The 25,772-nt window shown below is 39.9% G+C and overlaps 1 protein-coding gene and 1 long non-coding RNA gene across 9 annotated transcripts in view; one reads left to right on the top strand and one right to left on the bottom strand.

The window, feature by feature from the left end:
• LOC139766925 (uncharacterized) overlaps window positions 1-25,772 on the bottom strand; it is a 162,316-nt gene that overhangs the window by 119,918 nt on the left and 16,626 nt on the right. The gene's annotated exons all lie outside the window — the stretch shown is intronic.
• The window catches only part of LOC139766924 (uncharacterized), a 31,938-nt gene continuing 25,659 nt past the window's right edge, over window positions 19,494-25,772 (top strand). For 4 of the 6 annotated variants that reach the window (XM_071695970.1, XM_071695969.1, XM_071695968.1 and 1 more), the window contains exon 1: window positions 19,494-20,614. The gene's annotated coding sequence lies outside the window, so the exon portion shown is untranslated. Of the gene's footprint in view, window positions 20,615-25,366; window positions 25,480-25,772 lie in introns of those variants that run through there. The other 2 variants (XM_071695965.1, XM_071695967.1) reach the window with 2 other exon arrangements.

Below are 25,772 nucleotides of genomic sequence, written 5' to 3'. Positions count from 1 at the left end.
GATGGAGATGCGTGGGGAAGGCTGGGGCGACCCTGAGTGTGATAAAGACATCCACAGGATTACTCGGGATGGCTTCACGAAGGTAAAATTGCCTCTTGGAAGATGATGAAATGATGGCGGAGGAAAGTCTTGAATATAGACGATGGAAAATAATGGAAAACGAGTCGAGAAGGTCAAGGTTATAGTAAACTTTCCCTCTCCTCCACTCGGCAGAGACAAAAAAGGTGAGAAAGTAATGGTATGATGTTGTAAACCATTGACATGTACGTCCATTTTTGAAGGCCAAAACAAAAAATGGATTTTCCTTGAAAGTTAAGTAATGAGTGGCTCAAGCTAGGATGCTACCGGTGTATTTGACTGCGATATCTTATTGATTTGAATGGTACACACACGAAAAGAGTCCATATATTCACACACACAAGTTCCCTCGTACATCTTCCAGATTTCATCAACAATTTGCACCGATCGACGCGACACCCATCAACTAGCACCAGTTGGCTCGCCACCAGTTGTCCCCAGAACAACTGAGGAAGGAGGGGAGGCGAGGGAAGAAGGTGGACCTGTTCAGAAGGGAAGGGGAAGACAAGAAAAGCTGAACGTAAATAATGAGGGGAGTGGAAGAAGGCAAGAGGGTGGAGTGCAAAAAGACGCGAGAGAGAGGAAATAGCAGAGACGAGGAAAGGAAAGTTGAAACAAGAAAGGCGTTGGGGAGATGAAAATGAAGATTGAGCAGGGTGTGAGGGAGGTTGTCATGAAGGGAAGGAACACGAGACATTGGTGGCGATCCACTCACCACAACTCGAAGCTGATCTATTCAGTGTGCCTTCTAGAAAGTAGGTTCTCCCTTTGGGAGAGATGGTACGATCCTTGGGTTTGACGGTATGACCTTTGACCCTTCAAAGACCGAACCATCATAATAAAGGAGTCGCAACCTCATGTTGAAGGGGGTCGTGCCGTTGTGTTCAAAGGTTGTAACGTGGAGGGCCTGGGAAGTGAGTCAGTTGTTGTTATGATACAGATCTGGTGGCTGATTTGAGTGTGAAACTGCAGATGTTGGAGACAGAGTTTGGAAAAGTGTAAGAAAGGAGAAAGTTGATGGGTCGCGCCCTTGTGCTCAAGGGTAGGATTCCACAATCCAGCAGGACGAGGGAACCCACTACCAATCCAGTAATGATAGGAGGCCTCCCTCGCGGCCTGGAGGTAATGAGACTATGTTGGCTGGTGGAAGACGAAGGTTGAGGACGAAGCTGAGGATCTACGAGGATCAAGGTGATGCAGGATCCAGGTAAATGGCAGGAAAACTGCCGGGTTTTGTCTATTGTGTGGGGCCTTGGCGAGGGTGTAAGTTGTAGGATGAAGCAATTTTTTTCTTTTTTGGAGAAAAGGGGTTGGTACTGAAGGCGAGTGTTGGCAGGAGTCGGAAGAGGGAATGGCTTGCTGTTGATATATATATATATATATATATATGAAAAGTGAACGCAAGGATACTGGGCTGAAGGTGAAAGCTGGATACTCCGTTGAGAGAGAGAGAGAGAGAGAGAGAGAGAGAGAGAGAGAGAGAGAGAGAGAGAGAGAGAGAGAGAGGTAGGTTTCACAAGGGCATGATGTTTAAAAAGAAAGAAGAACGGGACTTTGAGATGATACAGTGGTGTTGTGGTTTCAGATCCGTCATGTGCGTCTTCAAGGCTCTTGAGCGGATCCCAACTTCACTGAAGGCCCTGGTCTGATCATCTGCTGTGGTAGGTGGAAGCTCAGAATGACCCGAATGACTTGCTCAAGGTGGCAGAGGTAAATGAAGTATTGTGAAATGTGTAGAAACGAAGAAACGATACATTAAGTCATGATAGTAATATTCATACACCATTGTAGCCCAAAGACTTTCCCATCTCCCTAAAGAGCTCCCTAATAGAGTTCTCATTATTCCTATACCCCAGAGATCATTCATATTATCATACCCCCTAAAGACTTCCTCTTAATCTACCATTCGCATATTTCTGAGATAAAAGTCTCGAGGAAATTAAAGTCATTTCCCTACACACCTATCACTAATGCTGACTTATAATGATAATCAACAGGGGCTTTCGGCATCGGGTATTCGGTGCGTTAATTGGATGACGTCTAATTACATAAGCAAACAGATGAAAAAAAAAAACTCCATATTCAAAGTACATTTGATATGTATTTATAAACGCCAATATTTGTAAATTCTCCAACACCAAATTCTATGAAACTGTTCTGGTATTATCCAGGACCTTCGTAAAGGCTCCAGCGCTTCTTTCAGTGGCAGAGAAATGTATATTTCTTTGAGGTAAGAAATTCCTTGGCGAGACTATACTCCCAGTGACGCAGCATTGCTGAGGATGATGTCTCATTCGCAGAATAACTTTGAACATATACTTATATATGACAGCATTGCTACACACACACACACACACACACACACACACACACACACAATTACTTTACTGCTGTAACAACCAACGTGAACATATTCACCTTTAAATACTCACCTTTAGGTACATATGTCGACAAAGCGTTACTGCAGTTCAACAAGTACATAACTTTACATCAATTAATGTTCTCCATTTGAGTACATAATATATGTCAACACAATACTACTGCAGTTCGACCAGTACGTGGATTTAAGCATAATTTTCAAAGGATCAACATTAAATGTATAAACTACAAAATTTACTCTGTAAAGCTTCCTGTACTATGTAAATATAGTTCAATCGTGCGTTAATGCAAGTATCCTTTCCCACCTTGATTTTCAGCTCGTTTGTGACTAACTAGTTGCTATTATGATCACCCCAATTACGAAAGCTCTATGCTTTCAGCCGGATGGCAGCTTAGATTTAATAAACAGTTATTTACTTATTCATATACCCATGGGACCCACTATATACCAGCTATATGTCAGAAGCGACGTCATCATCCAGCACAGATGGCTAGCCACCAGCTGTTTCCTGGGACAGCTGGTGGCTGGAGGGGCAAGGGAGAAAAAAAAGGTGTCACAAGGGGGGGAAGGAAGGGGGGGGGGGGTAGGAATGATACGCGAGGGAGAGAATATCGAGAGGAAACTGATTACTGAAGAAGAGGAAAGATGGTGGAGCTGAAGTGAAGATGAGGAAGTGGACTTTGATGGACACGAAGAGAAAATGTGGAGAATGAATGATAAAAGAAGAAAAAGAAGACACAGAAGAAGAAGACGCAGAAGACACAGAAGCAGAAAAGGAGCTGATGTGCAAGGGAGAAAGCCTGAGAAAGATGGCAGGTGAGGAGGAGAAGTACAGAGAAGGAGAGTATGAAGATGGAGAGACGACCGACATAGAGGGAAGAGTGACACAGGTGTGCTCCATCCCACACCACCATCACCACCACCTGGATGGGAAACACAGGGAAGCAACCGTCGGTAATTTGTGTAGAGAAATTACTCTCATTCCAGTAAATGATATGAAACCTTACCCACGACTTGGAGATGATTATGGTAATGGGTAAAGAAATGGCTCGCTGGACCTCCAGGTAATGGTGGTAAAGGGGAGGCTGGAGGTGATGTATGGCAGAGCAAGAGGAACGTAATGGTGAGTAACGAGGGACATCCTCTAGCATTTAGAAGGCCCTCTGTTGGGGAGTGGAGGTAGGAGTGTTGGTGGAGGTATGGTTATACACACACAGACAGATAGAGAGAGAGACAGATACATAGACGGACAATGGACTCTGTAGGGGAGCATTGTTGGTTGAGATATGGTTATATAAAGACAGATACACAGACAGACAGGGGGTTCTGTAATGGACCACTGTTGGTTGAAGGTATGGTTACATACAGACAGACAGAGAGAGAATTAGACAGACTGAGAGATGGAATAAGGAGGTGTAAGATGTAAAAACCCTTCCTCCCGTTTTCACTCACGTGCTCTTGCAAGTTGGCACTGTGGCACCAGTGGCCCTCCTATGGCTACCCTGAAGCGCAGCCTTGACCTCCCTACTGCCCTCGGTTCACAGTCTCCTCACGAACGCCTCGTGTGTGATACGACAAAAGGAAAAAAAACCCACTTTCGTAAAGAACGCCATTCGTGAACGCAGGAGCGAGGGTACAACAAAACCATTTTTCTTCTCGTCCTGGAAAATTAAGAAAAACTGTTCCTGGAAAGCTGTGGGATATGGCTCGGGTTAATGGAATTCTTGAGGTAATCTCAGCCCTTGTGTGAATTCTCCTCAGCGAGGCAGATCTTATTGACGTCTTAACGCCCGGGTCGGTGATAACGTGTCAAGTAACAGAGGAGACGTCCTTTATTCTGCTACCAGAGGTTGTCGCTCGCCTGGCTATTTCTCACGGCCAGGGTGGGTTATGTGTACACGGAGCTGAGGTAATTGGATGAGGGTTTGCATAAGATTTTCTGAGTAGTGATTGTTGATATGTGAGAGAGAGAGAGAGAGAGAGAGAGAGAGAGAGAGAGAGAGAGAGGCTGGTGGGTAACAGTAATGAAAACGTGACTTGCCACAGATGCTTTGATCAAAGTCAGAATCTATCGCGCACTTTACATAACAGAACTTTTTCCCTGATAAGTACGATGGTGTAGCGTTGTAGATCAGAAAGACTTAATATTACAGAAACCATAATGTTCTTTACTACCGTGATATTTCAGAATCCATTGTTACGAATGACAGACGGCAATGCATTTAGGGAATATATGATGCTATAAGTCAGTTTGGTACACTAGTTAATGTCCGCCAACGGCATTACCACTTAGAAATTCCAAATAAACATTGTTTATTGTATTTTCTTTATTTTTTCAACATCTTGGGCACGACGGTACCACCCTTGAACACGATGGCACGACCCTCGGGCACGACGGTACGACACTCGGTCACGACAGCTCTACCCATGACAACGACGGTACGATCCTTGAGCACGATGGTACGATCCTTAAGCACGACGGTACAATCCTTGAGCACGACGGTACGATCCCTGAGCACGACGATACGATCCTTGAGCACGACGATACGATCCTTGAGCACGACGGTACGATCCTTGAGCACGACGGTACGATCCTTGAGCACGACGGTACGATCCTTGAGCACGACGGTACGATCCTTGAGCACGACGGTACGATCCTTGAGCACGACGGCACGATCCCTGAGCACGACGGTACAATCCTTGAGTACGACGGTACGATCCTTGAGCACGATGGTACGATCCTTGAGCACGACGGTGCGATCTCTGAGCACGACGGTACAATCCTTGAGCACGGCGGTACGATCCCTGAGCACGACGGTACGATCCTTGAGCACGACGGTACGATCCTTGAGCACGACGGTACGGCTTTTGAATATGAAGGTACATCCTTGAATTTGATGGGACGATTCTTGCGCACAACAATACGACTTTTGGGTCAGGTCAAAGGTCAGGATCTGATGCCAAAGATTCGCACCATCGTGATCAAAGGTCGTACCTTCGTTCAGTGTCTAGCCGTCATGGTCAAAGGTCGTGTCACCGTGCTCAAGGGTCATGTTGTGGCCCTCAAGAGTCGTAACTTCATGATCAAGGGTTGTAACACCGTGCTCAAGTGCCATGACGTCGTGTTCAAGGGTCGTAACGTGTAGGTAGAGTCGTAACGTCGTGGCCAAGGGTCGTAAGGTCGTGGTCAACGGTCGTAACGTCAAGATCAAGGGTCGTATCGTTGTGTTCAAAGGTCGTAACGTGGCGTTCGAGTCGTAACGCCATGCTCAAGGGTCATACTGTCGAGGTCACGGGGCGTTACGTCATGGTCAAGGGTCGTTAAGTCGCTCTCAAGAGGGTAATTACTATCTATCAGTATTTGCAACCTCATATTGTTTCATTACCCAAGTACTCCTAATATTGCATAAATTGTGTGTGTGTGTGTGTGTGTGTGTGTGTGTGTGTGTGTGTGTGATTTACACTCGCATAATGCATAATTTACGGGCATATACCGGGATAATGAGCAGTAATATTCCCTTGTTTATGGCTCCAAGCGAAAGTGTTTCGCTCAGAATAACTGTATACCTGACGTTGGCCATAAAGGCCTGGTTATCAATAGGGAGGAACGGTCGAAATGACTTTGGGACGTAAACATACGTACAGAAATACGAATGAAATATACACATATAAAAGAACAAGCATACACATTCAAACATAACTAAATATATACACAATGACGTCGCTATACACACACACACACACACATACATACACACACACACACACACAAACACACATACTGCCTTCTGTTCTGAAATTTCTCAACTGTGTCTTCAGTCGAATGGCTGACTAAATTTAGTAAATGGTTTATCATTACTAACACTATTTTCATTGTCATAAATACTCAATAACTCCAACCAGGCAGATTTGAAATACACATAAATAAAAAGATAAAGCCGTGAGCAAAATAACTGGAAAAGACAAAAAACTGCTTAAAAACATCTGAACAGGAACCAATTATCATGTGAAGAAAAATGGAGACTGATAAATGAAAAGTTCTGGGTATACAAAATGAATGATATTGGTGCATTTAATTAAAAATAAAGGAAAGCAAAATGAGGATACTGTGAATAAAGGAGAATGAATAAATGTAAGTAAATGAATGTAGATACAGCAGTGGCTTGCAGTCAATGCCTGGAGTATTTCACGATCGGAGAGAGAGAGAGAGAGAGAGAGAGAGAGAGAGAGAGAGTCAAACTAACTATATAGTTACGTTTGTTCAGTCCACTTGCTCAGTGAAGCAAAGATCTCCCGCTCCTATAATTGTCATTATGGTGCGCGCCGAGGGTGGAAACCTATAATCAAAACAACTTTGGTCTTTCCTCAAGCCAGGAGATCAAGTGTTGCAGAAAAAGAAGAAACGCTCCTTTTCTCGGAAATCTAGAACTAGAAGACCAATTAGTGTCCCGAAGTCTACTTGAACTTCACAGTCTCTACCACAAGGATAGGTTGTAATGTCATTCGTCCCAGAGGAACGTCCTTATGACTTCAAATGCCCCCCCCCCCTTTTTTTTTTTTACTGGTTATATAACATTGTCTTCATCATCATTTATCAATCCCCTGTCCTATTATATTTTACGATTTATCGTTATTGGACTCTGCGCTCTTGTTTATAATGGTAGTTCAGTTTTCTGATGAGGCTTTCTTGAAAGGAACAATAGGTAATTTGAAGTGTATCTTCATTATAGAAACTAGTATTCTCCAATACTCAATAGAAATGAAAAAGAAAAAAGAAAATTTCTCAATCTGACGGCGTATAGGGACGAGTGGAGAATCTCAATTATCCTGCCATAAAACTCCCTTTTGGTCTTGTAAAATCTTCAGGTTCTTTCAGACATACATATATGGGAAAAAAAAAGAAGAGTTTATGGGTGAAGTTGGATATGGATGCGATTTGGGAACTCGGCACCTCATTCTCAATCTTGCCAATATAAATCTTTAAAAATCCAGAATCTCTCTCTCTCTCTCTCTCTCTCTCTCTCTCTCTCTCTCTCTCTCTCTCTCTCTCTCTCTCTCAGAACGTTATCACTCGCCAAACAGAAAGAGAGAGATTGAGTGGAAGAGAAAAGCAATACTCTTACATTCAACCCCGTCTCTCAACAGATCTGTACAGCTCTCACTTCCCTGAGCCTAAACTTAATGCACAGTTTGCGTTAATAGTCAGCTTACAGCTTCGTCAACCGTGTCCGGAATATATATATATACACAAGAAACTCGAGTCGCTGGTTAACACGGAGGGACGTAGCTGTCAAAGCTTCTGTGACAACACAACCAACACTGATTTGCCACCTTGCTTGACCTTGTGAAAACCCCTTTTTCATCCCAGTCATTTTTAAGATGAGCTAAAACAAGAGACTGAATTCTTAGAAATGTGAAATAAGATTTATACTCGAAGTCTTATATGGACAAAAACTCTTCTTGGTTATAATCATATAATTTTCATTTTGATTTAATTCTTGGCTAGAAGGTTTTTGAGGAAATTCTACACTTGGATTAGAAAGTAAAAGTCACACACGTAAAGAGGTTCTCTGTATATTTTTTTTTTCGGCACATATAAGTACTCAGACTGAGAAGTTGAAATTCCTATGTATAGAAGAGCGTCAAAACCTTTCACCAGAGAAGAACAGTTTGCTGCAACAGCTTACGAGAGTGAGTGTGTGTGTGTGTGTGTGTGTGTGTGTAGTTTCAGAGAGATATGTGTGAGAGATAAAAAAAAAATTCCCCAGATTAAGAAACATACAAAAAGATACACCATGTTAGAAATATGTTCATTCCAAACCTCTGATTTATGTATATATATATATATATATATAAACTAAATAAATCTATAGACCTTAAGTGAACTGAACTTATGATTAAAATGCATTTACTTCGGAGATATTGTTACATTTCTCCCCTCAGAGTTGTCCAAATTACCTTTATTACACTTTTTCCCAATTACCTTGCAATATTTCATGATAGTAATTTCGGTATAAGAAATGACTGAAAAAGAAATCTAAAATCTCCACACCAAATCACCGAGGAACACACGAACGCACTGGTGTCCCAAGACCAGCGTATAAATGCAAGAAAAAAAATAAACATCTTCTTCAGTGGTATTATTTTATCCAGTGAAGGCGAGAGGGCACCACTGAACCGGATGAATGCACTAAGTGGCTATAAGCTTCATCGCAAAACGACCGAGAAATAGATAGGAAAATGTATATACATGTAGTCGGGGAGTTCGGTAATTGAATATTGGTTTTCTGAAATTTGTCCAATTACCTCAGCTATTCTGTGGTTATCCTCGCCATCTAGAAAATGATGGAACCAATATTTAGGAGGATAAGTAGAGCATAAAGACAGGATTAGAATTTTCCTTCGTATCCAGTAATGATATATATATATATATATATATATATATATATATATATATATATATATATATATATATATATATATGTCCCAAGACATTCTCTTTCTAAGAAAGAGTTCTGCTGTCACCTAAGTCTTCTTTCTTTAGGCTACTTGCCCAAGTCTGCGCTACCTCCAGTAAATGAGAAATGTGGGCTATTCTAAAGTGACAAGTTCTTTGAGAAGATTGTACCCATAATGATACAGCCTACAAGTGGCTTTTCACCTGCAGTGTAACCTCGAGCAGGCGGGGTTTTGTAACATATTATATATATATATATATATATATATATATATATATATATATATGTATATTATATATTCCAAAGGAAATTATTAATGCATCGCTGATTACAGAACATTCAAAATGAATTCAATAGGCGAAGCTATCCACATGCTTATTCAGTCCAGTGTACAGTCAAATATTTACGCACGCTCTTTAAATAACCATGCATAAATAAACATCCAAATATCAGGGATATTCACGTAGGGAGAAATACCTCCAGGCAGAAATGCATCAGAATTAAATTCTCTATAACTAGGGTATCAGCTTGAGTGATCCCAATAACTTATGGTCAGATGAGTCTGGTAACAAGCGAGCTCTCCAGAAGAGTTCCTCCTCACACCACAGCTGTCGACCACTACATGGTCTCCCCAACCCTGCTCTAGTGGGTGTGGTGGAGGAGGCTCCGGTGTCAGTGATGTGGTGGTGGCAGCAGCGTGGTGTCAGTGGTCGTACTGTGGTAGAAGCATGATCCATAATGCTGTCACTCAGCCGTGAACCATTACGTACATGCCAGGTCTGATTTGGTGTTGGGTAGTGGGCGTCTGCGCCGATATCCTGTCAGCCATGTATTATTACCAAGACGTAATGGGTTTGGACGATTTATTTCTTCCGTTCGTCAGCCAGCTATAACCTCCTCAGTATCATTTCTTCTTCTGCCAAAAAGCACTTTGTGTATCAAAATAATGTCATCATGCAATAACTCTTATTTTCTATGGTGACCCTTAGTTAACAAAGTCAAATTAGTTAAGTGTGCTTAACATAGTTGAGTGTGTGAACTTGATGTTAGTTTCATCTTATCATGAACTAGAGGTATGAAATGGAAGCGTAAGTTAGAGATAAATTTCTATTTCGCTTCGGCATCTTACGTATCTCGTTACGGCTATATATATATATATATATATATATATATATATATATATATATATATATATATATATATATATATATCCTCGTGTCCTTGATGCTATGGTGTTTCTCAGTGATACAGCATTCTGTGGCCAGAATGTCACAGATACGTGCTGGATTCACGGGTCCCTATACCTTGATCCCTGTCGTGTCTCTCCTCCTGTGGTTGGCACAGCGTTGACTCTCTCCTCTCCCGAGTAAGTAAATCTTTCACGAGGTTGGAGAGGCGTATGTGATCCCACGCCATTTGTGTCTGCCCCACTTTCAAGAACGAGTGATGACACCCCCTCCTAGTGCTTCTTGGAACCAACAGATCTGTGGGGAATTGGATTCTCGCTTTGATGTTCATTTTGAAGATGAGAAGGACTCTCTTGATGGCATCACAGATTCATTGAGTCTCTGCGGTCCATCCGCTATGTCACAGCTCTGGGCATATAATCTCTATTAGGCAAACCATTGCTCTAGCTCGAGTGCACTTACAAGTCCGTATTGGTTGGGATGGCAAGGCAAAAAAAACCTATATCGCAGCTTAGACAAGACTGCCGATTGCATCAAACGCCGCTGAAGGTGGAAGTTTGGGAGTCTTGACGGGAAAAAAAACTCTGGTACCTGTGTCACCTCGATCGTAAATCCAGGGATGAATTTTGCTGGAACATAGCAACGGTACATTACACAGTTGTAGGTGCTATTCGAATTAGAGGGAATGGATCTGAACGCTAAAGATGAATGTGGTGACTGTCAATGATGTAGGGATCTTACCAGCTAGTGCTGGTGTTTCGAGACTACAAAGAACTTCAGCCACATACCATGCCGGAAGCAGAGGGAAAAACAGGATAGTAAGTTAAGTAAGGCGAGCCTAACTGTGTGGAAACTTAGGCAGACTATTGTGATAAGAAGCCCCAATTGTTTCCACTAGGATATCCCAATCATAACCTAGCCTAATCTATGCTCGCATCCAGACAACACCGTCGGGATCACTATACCGTCATACACACTCATTTTGCACTCACAGACAGTGTCCTTTCTTTCCGTGCGTTCCCCAGTCGGCTATGGACCGTCATCCACCGTATGACTCAATTATTCCCTTCCATGTTTCTCCTTCACGGCACGCACCATGTTTACTCGCTCCATTCCCTGGAAAGTAATTATTTACGAACTTGAAGAGGCGCATGTGATCCCACACCGCCTGCTTCTGCCTCGTTTCTAAAAGGCTAGATGATGAGACGGTAAGTTGTTTCTTGGAACGAAAACGTCTGAGGAAATTAGTTTCTCACTTTGTTCAAATTTTTTTTTTTCATGCTTATCATTATAACTATTCATGATTATCTCATGACCTATTCCTATGAAAGAGTTCTGGCGTTATCTAGGACTTCTCTAAAGCCTCCTGTAGCACCTTCTAAAGGCTCCTGCGCAACATGCAGTAGCTGGGGTATATAGACTTCTTTGGATTGAGAGGTTCTTTGACAAAGCTCTACTCCCGAAGACACAGTCTCGACAAAAATGAAATTTCACTGGCGTTAGAACTTCAAACAGGCCAAGTCTAATAATACTTGTTCATATAGCCTAGCTAGTTAGCGTTTCCGTCTACCACGCAAAAGGTTCTGGGTTCGAATCCTAGAAGGTACTATGTGTTCTACGAAAGTGCACGTTCATATTCACTATATTTGTGTGCATTATATATATATATATATATATATATATATATATATATATATATATATATATATATATATATATAGTTGCCACAAACAGACTGATTCTAGTAGCCCATCCTTGCACATAAACGCCAGACGAACGTATCCCAACACCCTTCGTGCTCACGTTGCAACGCTACCACAGTGAAGACAGCGAACTCACTCCCTTCATAGACAAACACACATCACCACTACACTTTATGACCAATGGTTCCGCCCATAGGACGCTGCAGGCTTCCTGAGCGCTCTGAGAGGTCCACATATAGACAAGGACTCCCTTGGCAAGAAATGCGTAGTGTTTGTGTATATATATATATATATATATATATATATATATATATATATATTATCCCTGGGGATAGGGGAGAAAGAATACTTCCCACGTATTCCCTGCGTGTCGTAGAAGGCGACTAAAAGGGAAGGGAGCGGGGGGCTGGAAATCCTCCCCTCTCAATTTTTTTTTCTTTTTTATTTTCCAAAAGAAGGAACAGAGAAGGGGGCCTGGTGAGGATATTCCCTAAAAGGCCCAGTCCTCTGTTCTTGACGCTACCTCGCTAATGCGGGAAATGGCAAATAGTATGAAAGAAAGAAAAAGATATATATATATATATATATATATATATATATATATATATATATATATATATATATATATATATATATATATATCTACTTGCCCCTCTTTCCAAAACTCTTGCATTCACCTCCCTAACAACCCCATCCATAAACAAATTAAACAACCATGGAGACATCACACACCCCTGCCGCAAACCTACATTCACTGAGAACCAATCACTTTCCTCTCTTCCTACACGTACACATGCCTTACATCCTCGATAAAAACTTTTCACTGCTTCTAACAACTTGCCTCCCACACCATATATTCTTAATACTTTCCACAGAGCATCTCTATCAACTATCATATGCCCTCTCCAGATCCATAAATGCTACATACAAATCCATTTGCTTTTCTAAGTATTTCTCACATACATTCTTCAAAGCAAACACCTGATCCACACATCCTGTACCAGTTCTGAAACCACACTGCTCTTCCCCAATCTGATGCTCTGTACATGCCTTCACCCTCTCAATCAATATCCTCCCATATAATTTACCAGGAATACTCAACAAACTTATACCTCTGTAATTTGAGCACTCACTCTTATCCCTTTGCCTTTGTACAATGGCACTATGCACTATGTCTGTTGAGGATGAGAGAGCTTGGGAAGCGAGTCAGTTGTTGTTCGCTGATGATACAGCGCTGGTGGCTGATTCATGTGAGAAACTGAAGAAGCTGGTGACTGAGTTTGGTAAAGTGTGTGAAAGAAGAAAGTTAAGAGTAAATGTGAATAAGAGCAAGGTTATTAGGTACAGTAGGGTTGAGGGTCAAGTCAATTGGGAGGTGAGTTTGAATGGAAAAACTGGAGGAAGTGAAGTGTTTTAGATATCTGGGAGTGGATCTGGCAGCGGATGGAACCATGGAAGCGGAAGTGGATCATAGGGTGGGGGAGGGGGCGAAAATTCTGGGAGCCTTGAAGAATGTGTGGAAGTCGAGAACATTATCTCGGAAAGCAAAGATGGGTATGTTTGAAGGAATAGTGGTTCCAACAATGTTGTATGGTTGCGAGGCGTGGGCTATGGATAGAGTTGTGCCCAGGAGGATGGATGTGCTGGAAATGAGATGTTTGAGGACAATGTGTGGTGTGAGGTGATTTGATCGAGTATGTAACGTAAGGGTAAGAGAGATGTGTGGAAATAAAAAGAGCGTGGTTGAGAGAGCAGAAGAGGATGTTTTGAAATGGTTTGGGCACATGGAGAGAATGAGTGAGGAAAGATTGACCAAGAGGATATATGTGTCGGAGGTGGAGGGAACGAGGAGAAGAGGGAGACCAAATTGGAGGTGGAAAGATGGAGTGAAAAAGATTTTGTGTGATCGGGGTCTGAACATGCAGGAGGGTGAAAGGAGGGCAAGGAATAGAGTGAATTGGAGCGATGTGGTATACCGGGGTTGACGTGCTGTCAGTGGATTGAATCAAGGCATGTGAAGCTGTGTAGGTATGTATATTTGCGTGTGTGGACGTATGTATATACATGTGTATGGGGGTGGGTTGGGCCATTTCTTTCGTCTGTTTCCTTGCGCTACCTCGCAAACCCGGGAGACAGCGGCAAAAAAAAAAAAAAAAATATATATATATATATTTTTTTTTTTTTTTTTTATACTTTGTCGCTGTCTCCCGCGTTTGCGAGGTAGCGCAAGGAAACAGACGAAAGAAATGGCCCAACCCACCCCCATACACATGTATATACATACGTCCACACGTCCATCACGTTTATATATATATATATATATATATATATATATATATATATATATATATATATACGGACCTCCGTGGTGTAGTGGTCAGCAATGCTAACTGCGATTCACTCATGTGCCACTCGGGGTCTATTCCCACGATGTACTTTTCAATTTCAGTTCGTTTTCACTGAATATCGTACCAGAGAAAATAGGCTCTGGATGTAAACATGATGCCTTCAAACTTCTTGCTTCTCTCTGCTCCCTTCGACGATCGCTTGTCCCCCCATCATCACCACTACTACCACTCCTCTTCCCCACTACCTCCTTCCCACGTAATCTTGGCACAGTCTGAGGCTCGACATAAAACTCCCGTAGCAATACAGGCCGCCACCAGAGACGCTATCAGTCGTCTCCTTGGCAACACCTCGCCGGGGTTATGATCTGTGATCATCAATGACTGAAGTCCCCCACCTGGTCTCCTCCTCCACTCCGTCCGTCATCCATCCCCCCAACCTTCAAATAGAGTCCTCAGCCTCGCATCCATCACGTACCCGAGACCAAAGGCTTAAACAGATGCAGCGCGGATCTACATAATGATGAAACCCCTCCTGTCGGGTATTGATGCTTTCCAGAGAGACGGAGATGTTGAATGATGAATATTAGTTCCTTTGAAGGAAAGGGGGGGTGTGTGTGGGTTACTTGGGATGGTAATGGAAGGGAGTGAGTCAGTCCCCCTTCCTCCTCCCCTCCTCGTTCAACGCCCTAGGCGAGAGAATCAGTAGGTTTGTATACTGCATTAATAATACCTAGGTATATATGTCACATTAGTGTGATACAGTGCAGATATATTAATCAAGGGACTACAAGTGATGGTTGATAATTATACGGTTATGATTTGCTCTTGTACCTGTTGCATAACATCGATAACAAGCATAGAGCCGTGGGATCATAGGATGGACAAGAATGAGTTTCAGTGGAATACATCCGAGGCACATACAGAGTCAGTGCGTCAAGGAGATTTTACCTGATACAACGACCTCATCTGACACCTGATATTAGAAGTTCTCCGACAAGAACACTTTTAGTACAGTTGGCAAAAATGATAAAGTCACAGTTCCGTTTTCAGTTAGCTAAATTCATAGGATTTTGAAGAGAGTAAACCGAGTCTACGAGTGAGAAATGCATGCAAGCCTAGAAATATGCTGTTCCTCCTCCTCACTGTCCCTACTTTTGGAAAGTAATACAGAAGGGAAGGATTTTCAGCTCACCGTTCCTGGCCTTCATAATTGCCTTTCGCGGCATGCAAGAGATGCGTAGGTAGTACTCTTTCTCCCCACCTATTTCCCTCATTACTGCCCTCATTTCATCTTCTCAGTGTTCGCTTCCTTCCATTTCATCATCTTGTTCTTAAGGTTTTATGTTACTATCACGCAACACCTCTGCTATCCTTCTCCCAGTTTCTTTTGTACGTCTTCCAATCACTCACTCTGCTTCTCAGAGTAGCGCGTTTCTGTCTGAAGAAAGAGTTATGGAATTGGGTTTATAAAGTGCGAGTGAGAGTTCCAGAATGACTTGGGTGAGAGTGAAAGAGGAATACAAGAGATAGAGTGACCGTCACCGCATATGCATCTGTTAGTAAGAGGAGTGAGGAAGAGAGCTGAATGTTTTGGGAGGAGCTTCGTGGGTGTGTCAGGAGAAGGACCTGAATTAGTGGCGAGAGATTCAAATGTGTATAAGAGTGGGCGATGTGGTAGTTGAGAGTATAACTGGGGACTTGGAGTACCCTATGTAAGTAAAAACTGTGAACAGCTTGTCGAGTTATGCTTCGGAAAAGTCTAAAAAGGAAGTGCTTATATAGATATACGCAGGTGAAAGGGGTTAGCGATGAGCGGGCATTACTCTAGAATATGTACGAAATGGTAGGCGTGCAAAGGAGAGACTGTCGGATGTGATCGTGCTGAGAGGGGAAAGTGTGAAACTCTGTTGGACGGCACGAGAATGGTGAAGGTGAATAAGCTTTATAAGAGGATTGTGGGCGGTGATACCACGAACTATTGGGTAAGGAATGGCCAAAGGTGGAAGTAAACGAACCTAGGGGAATGGGCGAGGAATGGAGAACATCTAAGGAAGCATTGCTCACATGTGTGGGCAATGTGTGGCATGCAAAGGTGCAGGATGTGGGCATCTGAGAAAGAGGAGTGAGTAGTGGAATGAGGAAGTCGTAAGTGGAAGACGTGTTGTAAGTATAGGAAGAATCTCTCATCAATTGTATCCCAGTTCTGAGGAACATGTCGCCCTATTGTACGCATTTATTCACAACGTTGCTATCTATTTTTTACACTCGTCTACAGCAGGGGCAGATGATTATCTGTGATGTAGCACGACTATAAAGTAAAAACTCCAAGGAAGTCTCCCAGCTCTTTAATCCAGTACGCATTAACAGAACTCAGGGCGGTTTGAAAAAAAAAATATCCAACTGCTCGCGGATATTTTTCTCTTTAATTGAAGTGACTTTTACTGAGGGCGTTTTTCTTCCTAAATGGCCTTACTTTATTTTAATGAGTTTCCGGCGGTCCGCTCCCACGTTACCATAGGGTTAAACGTGCAAACTGCTCTTATTCCACTAAGTCTGGCGCTGAGCTGCAAGCTCTCTCGCTCCCTGAGAAAGGTATTTATAGAGCTTCATACTACGTAAAAAAAAAAGTGTACACGTGCATATATATATTATGTATACCTTGTTTTTCATACTTGTTCGGCGTTTTCAGTGTTTCCGACATAGCGCCAGGAACATATAGAAAAATGGTCTCGTTCGCTCACTTCCATTCTCTAGCTGTCATGCGTAATGCACCGATAACTCAGCCCTCTATCTACAACCAGACCCCACAGACATTTGCGTGGTTCCCTACGGCCGTTGCACACGCCCTGGTTCATTCCATTCACATCATGTTGTCCCCTGTATACTACGTCGATCCAATTCGCTCTATCTCGTACACGCCATGAACTGTCCTGGATGTTCAAGCCCAGAACACTCAGAACTTTTATGACTAACCATCCAACCCCATTTCAAGTTCCACCCTTCTTCTTTGACCTCTCCACTTCTGACTCTTAAATCCTCCTTGTTAAGCTCTCCTCACTCATTCTCTCCTAATGTCCAAAGAATTTCATCATACACGTTCTCAATCACACTTTTAATTACCACACCTCTATCTTACTCTATAATTTCTTACTCGATCAGTCACCCTCACGTGACAATGTTCTCAGCCATTCAATTTTTCGTTTATTCACATTTTTCCATTTTCGCAACCAGCGTCAGAGTCTCGAATGCATAGCACACCGTTAGCACTACTATACCTTGAAATATCCCCATCTTTACACTCCCTAATAGTGAACTCTTTTTTCCAAACATTCCTCAATGTTCTCAAGACCCTCGACCCCACACCCATCTTTTGGTTAACTTCAGCTCACATGATTGCATTCGCACATACACAAACTTGCTTCAGCAGCAGTGCTACCCCCTCCTTACCTCTAATCCTAATCCCTAGGACATTCCTAAACCATTCTTTCCTCTTCTCCCTTAGCCTTGTGTCATACAGAGCCTTTTATATATATATATATATATATATATATATATATATATATATATATTATATATATATATATATATATATTATATATATATATATATATTATATATATATATATATATATATATATTATATATATATATATATATATATATTATATATATATATATATATATATATATATATATATATATATATATATATATATTATATATATATATATATTATATATATATATATATATATATATATATATATATATATATATATATATATATATATATATATATATATATAACCCAGTTTTTACAATGTGCCTGATTTGGAAGTCCGCCGGAAAATAAAGTTTCATTGCGCAATAACCCACCCAACAGCTGGGAAATTTGCTCGCCTCCATTCCAAAAATAACAATGAAATGTCCGAATAATACATTTTACTACATCAATGCTAACATTGTATACCGAGACGATTTACATAAAGAATTTACAAGAAGCTTTGATTGTTCGGGTATCAGACCCCATTGACCTGTTACTTTTTGAATTCCTTTGCTCCCTTGATATTCCTTTGAATAATTTCATACATGCTTTCATTTACAAAGGCAACACACAAATGAATAGTTATACATATAACAATGCATCCGTAATGCTGTGCGTTGCCAAGCGTCGTAAAATCGGTGGAACAATGATTTTGGCAACACAGCTGGGAACAGGACACCTATTTCTTTGGCAAGTTTCACCAGCATCAACCTTCAAGTCTAGACGCATATTACCATCAGCAATCATTTATCCTCAAGCAATGACAGTACCATCAACCGAGTAAACCCCAAAGACTACATTGTTTTTTACCCATAGGTAAGAGAAGCATGATTTCTTTCATGTACTGAAAGCAATTATCCACTTCTTTCATAAGACTAGGATGGTACTTGCTGCTTTTGGTGTCTGGGAAGGGGGTTTTAAAAAGACATAAATGCCAGAGGAAAATTCAGTAGTTATCCATGGATGAAATCATAGCAATGGCGTAAATCTATCCAGTACTTTTCGCTGTCGCAAGCCACCATGTTTGAATAATGTTAAGCTGGCGGGGGATATGATTAATGATATTCACCCTTGTCGAGGGCTGAGCAGAAAACCTGCACTAGGGATGTGCAATATATATATATATATATATATATATATATATATATATATATATATATATATATTTATATATATATATATATATTCACAAGTAAATGCAAATATAACCTGATCTTCACTAGATCTCTCGAGGCAACTTGCCATATCAAAAAGTGTTCAGTGGGAGAGGACACTGAACTGGTGACACAGATACGAACCGATGATGGAAGACAGAAGCTAAAACGAAAGAAAATAATCACAACATATCCAGTGATTACAGGCTATACGTTAACAACCTGGCGTAATCAGAGCATCGTAAACAGATTACACTAGTGTGGGAGGAGGAAAATAAAGTGGGAGGATAAATGACTTGGGCTATTAAAAGAAAAAACACCAACTCTCCCAGGTCTTAACGGGGATTAGAACCATCTGCTTGTGCGAAAACGAACGCCCACTCGCGTAAGATACGGAGACGGTAATGCTGCATCAAGAAATGGAAGGGGCTGTTTCATACAAGTGTCTGTGTGTGAGGGGGAAGAAAAGAAAAAAAAGAGTGATAGAATAAACACGAAAAGAGCAAAGCTAAAAGAGAGTTCTGTGGAGGAGGAGGAGGAGGAGGAGGGCGAATTTAGCGCGCTTGTGTGGTGGCCAACGCGCAGGTGAGTGAGGGAATGCGAGGTGTATGCCTCGCCAAGGACTCAGTCTCCCGAGCGACGCGGAGTGCTATGTGTCGCGCCTTGGACACGCGCAGTCCCTCGCACGGCCACTCGCCAAGCCTCTTACTCGACGCACAATCACCCACACACTTAAGACAGGACGGCATCTCTACCGAAGCTGGTCTTGAGACCTCATGAGCTGATACTTAAGAGTTTCATGAACTACTGAATGACTGTCGTCTGCTGGTTTTGATCTGGTAGTCGGCAGAAATGGTAAAATGAAGTTTTTAATGAAAGACTAACAATCTCACCAGCTGTTCTTGAAGTGGTGACTCATGTACTCGGAACAGCAAGAAGTCATTGCGCCAATCAAAAAAGAAATTGTTGTTTCAAGGCATTTCAGTGAAACGGAAGCAGTCGTGTGCGAATACTGGTGATAAATTACCGCGAAATTTTGTGTTCCTCAAACAGAAAAGAAATGAAAGACTAGATTTCATCTTAGCCTCTTTGGAGATCTTTAGAATACGCGAGAGAGAGATGTTTAATTGAGGAATTTTTTGTATTAAAAAGCACAGCGGCTCCGGCATCAATACACACTGTATATTTACCCATAAAACACCCACTTTATCCATTACACACAAAAAAGTTTTCCGTTTCAATGGATCTCTATATCTGAGACAGCGCTCTACTGGAAACATTTTACTGGACTTTACTTATATAAGGCAAGAACTTAAACCATTTCACTCCTGGCCTGGAAAACCAAGTCATGAAATAAATGTGTTAATTATGGTCCTATGAACAAGACCTTAGTGAGTGTGTGATCTATTACCTCCAACCTGGCAAAAGAGGATCACAAAAGTGGTTGAAAACTAGCTAACTGCCTCGTTGGATCACCTGAACAGGACAGAACTGATATTATGATAGTGACTTGAGAAAAAAAGAATACTATATAGATGTTTAATTAATGTTTAAATTATCAGGATTATAGAATAAACCATGTATAAAAACACATTGCGTTCAGGTTAAAGGAATACGATAAAGGATACAATTTGATTCGGGAGGCTGCTGAAACCGAGGACTTGATACAGGTGAACTTCGACATCCCGTGAGAGAAAAACTAACAAAAAACATTGTTCATTTGTGGTGCGCCTGATGGCCGGTGGTGTTCTGGGAGTTCAGTGGTAAGAGAGCAATTTATTCTTCCTTTTTACACGTTTCACAAAACTGGATTTATAAGTGCATTACATAACTTTTTCATTATTAATGATCTTCTCTTTCAAAAATGTATGCCTCTACTGGGAAATTGACTATTTTCCCCTTTTTCTCTACGTAACCCCATGCGATACTTTTACCACTTGATATGTCACCAATATATATATATATATATATATATATATATATATATATATATATATATATATATATATATATATATATATATATTATCATTGTTGTTTCCAGACTTTGCTTGCTCAAGCTTACACCTACAAGTGAAAAGTCACTTTTTTGCGTGGTTAGGTCACCGAGTACACAGTCTGGTCAAGGAAACTCGCACTCTAAGCGAGTCTACAGTACCCTGCTACTTGGAGTAGCGTATCCCTGGGATGCAGGAACCTACAGCAAGACACTCGTTAACACCACGACTCTTTCATGGCAATTAGTCCTAGGGTTGGTTATAGATGAATCAATACATATATATAACTGTTCACATCAACGCAGACTATATACATATGAATTGAATGTATAAAAACAAACGTTGCAATATCCTGTGAAACGAGAGCTTGCTGCAGAATCAGCAGGAGGGAAGTGTTGCCATCAAAGCTCCAGTGATTGATGTTTCAAATTACTGCTGTGCGCAGAAATTACAAACCCCAGTGTGATTGAACGCAGGGTTGGGAATGAATGATGAACCTAACTGTAACCTGTGGATTTTAAATGTGCTTCAGGCTGGAGGTCTAATCATATGCATGTATGTTTCATGGCTCATTGTACGAGTGTGTGTTGATCGCCTATGTGGAATATGGTGTTAACCTATTGTCTTTTATGGGGGGGGGGGGGGGAAAGGTACATTTCAACGCTATTATAAATAGCGTTGATTCATTACCATTTTAAAAAATAAGGTTGATATAGTTTGAGGAAAAGGGTTGATGATCTATTTGAAACTAGAAACAGTGATCCACTGTATAGAAAAGGGTGTTAGCCTACCATAGGAAAAAGAGCGTCGACTCTATTTTGGAAAAAAGTGTTGACCCGATTTAGAAAAAAGTGTTGACCCGATTTAGAAAAAAGGTGTTGACCCGATTTAGAAAAAAGGTGTTGACCCGATTTAGAAAAAAGGTGTTGACCCGATTTGGAAAAAAGCTTTGACCTGTTATATTACATTTTTGACTCAATCCACAAAACACACACACACACACACACACAAAGCTTATGTCCTACATTGGTCTTCGTTACTGAAATCCGAAGTGGCCTTTGTTTAGCCTCGATAATTGTGAAAGAATATTCTTTTTCTGGTAAAGAATATTTTTTCTTTCAAATAAAAGGTAAAGGATTTTTTCTATTGTACTCCAAGCAGCAATGGCTAGACTAAACTGACTGAAACACGCCAATAGTGTATTTTGAAATAATGGAAAATTTGTGATGAAATAAAGCAATAGAAATGCAAATCAAAATCACCTTTACCGATAAACTATGAAAAAAATAGATCGAGAAAAAAAACACTTTCGATTGATTTAGGCGCACAAAATGGAATCATGATTTCGAAAATGTTAAAAGCCTCGTGTGAAATATTTTGCCAAAATCAGATTATCCGCCGTGTGAGATATTACGGTATGATAAGGTTGATTAGCTTCTGTGTCAGGATGATCACAGCTTATTTTACAAGATTATCTCACGAGTCTTTGAAGTGATCATCTTCAGGATCGGAGCAAGACATATCAGGTGCAACATCCCCCAAATATGATACACACACACACACACATATATATATATATATATGTATGCATATATTATATATATAATATATATATATATATATATATATATATATATATATATATATATATATATATATAGTGACCATTGAACACGTATCCTATGGGAGGCTGCCATATAACACACTCTTCTCCCTTGTCTGACAGACTCTCCTCTCCCACCCCATTTTACTTAAGTACACTTACAGTCACTTCCCCAAGTGAAGTTACAAGTATACACTATTGCCTCCCATCCAACTCTATATGTATTTATATACACTTCTATATACTTTGACACATGTCTAAAGCAAATTAAGAGTCTTCTACCTATTCCAATCCTATAATACGATAGGAGTCTGTTCTACTGATTCCAATCCTACATTATGATACTGAAAACTGAAAGTCGTCGTTCTTCTTTCTTAACCCCACAACTTCAGACACAATCTTTCACTCGGTATAACGCACTCTACCTGCCATCACTCTCTTCTCGTGGACTGGCGTTTCACTCACGTCCATCAGAGTGGAGGACACCAGTCGATCAAGCAATATCACTTAGGAATACACAATCATTTGATTTCTTTTCCCTCATTTTCTCAAAAAACATAGCCATTTTCTCGACTCCTTAGATTACCTCTGTATGCCCTATTGACGCTGTCACGAAGAAATCTGTTAAGCAGTTATAAATTGTAATGTCTTCGTGCTTGAATTCGTATTATATATATATATATATATATATATATATATATATATATATATATATATATATATATATATATATATATATATATATAACATCACATAACGTTCTTCCAAACAGTACTTTGACTTACATTCTCAATAATCATTCTTTCTTGCATATCTTTAAGCTCATTGACGGTTGATAGTAATGACTTGCTGAAAATATACCCTGTCATTTCAGCAACATTCAATATACCCAATAATTGCAATGTCAAGACTTGATTCCAAATTCATATAATCCTAAACTTTATCTTAAGTATCTGTACCTAATCCCTTATCATAATTCATGAGAGAGAGAGTTTTACATAATCCTTGAAACGAGTCGTATGTACTTTCCATATATTTTCAGTCGTTACTTTGTTATCTATCTACTACAAACGTAAATACCAGCAAGATGATTATCGAATATGTGTTGCAAGAACTCCATAACGAAGTGTTACGTCACATTATACGAATAAAGCTGAATAATCAGGCTAAATTCTTCAATCAATACTACCTTTTAATCAATACTACCTTTTAATCAATACGACCATTAATCAATACTACCTAATAATCAATGCAATCCTTTAATCAATACGACCCTTTAATCAATACAATCATTTAATCAATACGATCCTTTAATCAATACAATCATTTAATCAATACGATCCTTTAATCAATACAATCATTTAATCAATACGATCCTTTAATCAATATAATCATTTAATCAATACGACCCTTTAATCAATACAACTTATTTTCTCAAATTCAGCCTACGCGATAATGAACGTAACATGTCAAGCAAAACAAGAGAGATGAAAACAGAAAATATCGCATTTTCACTCCGTTATAAAAAATTGTCTGGATTAGCATCAGGATGTGTAAGGTACACAGCGCCTGTTTACATAAGGACAAATGTTTGGAAACCTAACCATTCACTGGGCCAACTTTCCTCGTTTTCTGTTGTAGTCTATGTTTTCCATCAAATCGGCCACCCAGTCAGGAATATTTCGTTACGTTCATTTCTTTTTTTGTATATATATATATATATATATATATATATATATATATTTATATATTTTCATTATTCATATATTCCTTCCAGAGACTCGCTCGATAGATTTAAGAGATGAACATAGAGAGATAGATAGGTCGTGCCTCCATTCATACGTAGAAATAGATGCATACATATATATATATATATATATATATATATATATATATATATATATATATATATATATATATGTTATAAAACTGGGGGTATGTAAGTAATCTACCTATAACCTGACTGTCAAATAACCTTTCCTTCTTCATTCCTTATTACGAAACTCCATTCTATCTGCCATAACTGAAGACTCCATTTATTTTACCTGACCTGAATGGTAATTCATGTAATATGGTAATGGACTCACTTAATATGCATATTGTCTGATATGAACAACGAATTAGTCTTCACAAAGCAATTTGTTACAGGGGAATCAACAATGGCTTTTAATGATAAAAAAAAGGGAGAGTTAAGTCTATTGTATCACAACAGTCGCTTGATGGCAGTATTAGAATTTAAGCTATCATAACTAACCTCACCTTAGGGGGTGTGCATATATATATATATATATATATATATATATATATATATATATATATATATATATATATATATACAAAAATCACCACTGAATTGTTGCAAACACAACATCTCTTCACAGTGAAGTAAAGGTCCTGTGTGTATATATATATATATATATATATATATATATATATATATATATATATATATATATATATATATAATTCCAGCCTTCTCCCTTCATCCCTCCTCGGAAAAATTAATTACTCCAGTCAATAGGCAACATCCAGCTTTCGGGAATCAATTGATTTCTCATAGATGAAATCTGGCTCTGAAAGTTATATGAATACGTGATGTAAAGCCCTTCACCTTTACCTCCACGATGGAGAACTTACATATAATAATCTTTTCATACAACTCTGAAGATAAATTGCAAGTCTTTCATGATTGAAAATATGATTTTTGTACTCCAGATACGCAATCAGTGAAAAAGTATAAATTTCTTTGGCGTATTATTAAACTTTTACAGCATCAGAGAATGATTATATATATATATATATATATACATATATATATATATATATATATATATATATATATGCTGAATACACCACATTACATCGAAAGTGACCATAACACTGACGTTAGATCGTAATACATATTTCAGGTGCAGTTTTACTAATACTAATGAAGTTACTGAAGTCTTCTGAAATCACAAGAGTCATATTGGGATCAAGATCCTTCTGTGCCAAGGAGACATCGCCTCATACCACCTTGGGGCATATTGGTAATCTACTTCCTACCTGACCGTTTCATTTGACCTTGCTCTCTCGCTCTTTTATTTCGAAATTCATTTCTTTCTATCATAAATGAAGACTCCCTTCATTTTACGTGACCTGCATGATTATTTATGTAACATGGTAATGGACCTACTTAATATGCATGTTGTCTGATATAAACAACGAATTAGTCTTCACAAAGCATTTTGTTACAGGGGAGTCAACAATGGCTTTTAATATTCAAAAATAGGGACGGGTTAAACCTTTTATTATCGCCGCTGCCGTCAGGCATCGGTTTTAA

This window comes from Panulirus ornatus, chromosome 58 (assembly GCF_036320965.1).
Source record: "Panulirus ornatus isolate Po-2019 chromosome 58, ASM3632096v1, whole genome shotgun sequence".
NCBI classification, from domain to species: Eukaryota; Metazoa; Arthropoda; class Malacostraca; order Decapoda; family Palinuridae; genus Panulirus; species Panulirus ornatus.
The sequence above is the reverse complement of the archived record's forward strand: the minus strand, read 5'-3'. Positions and strand labels throughout refer to the sequence as shown.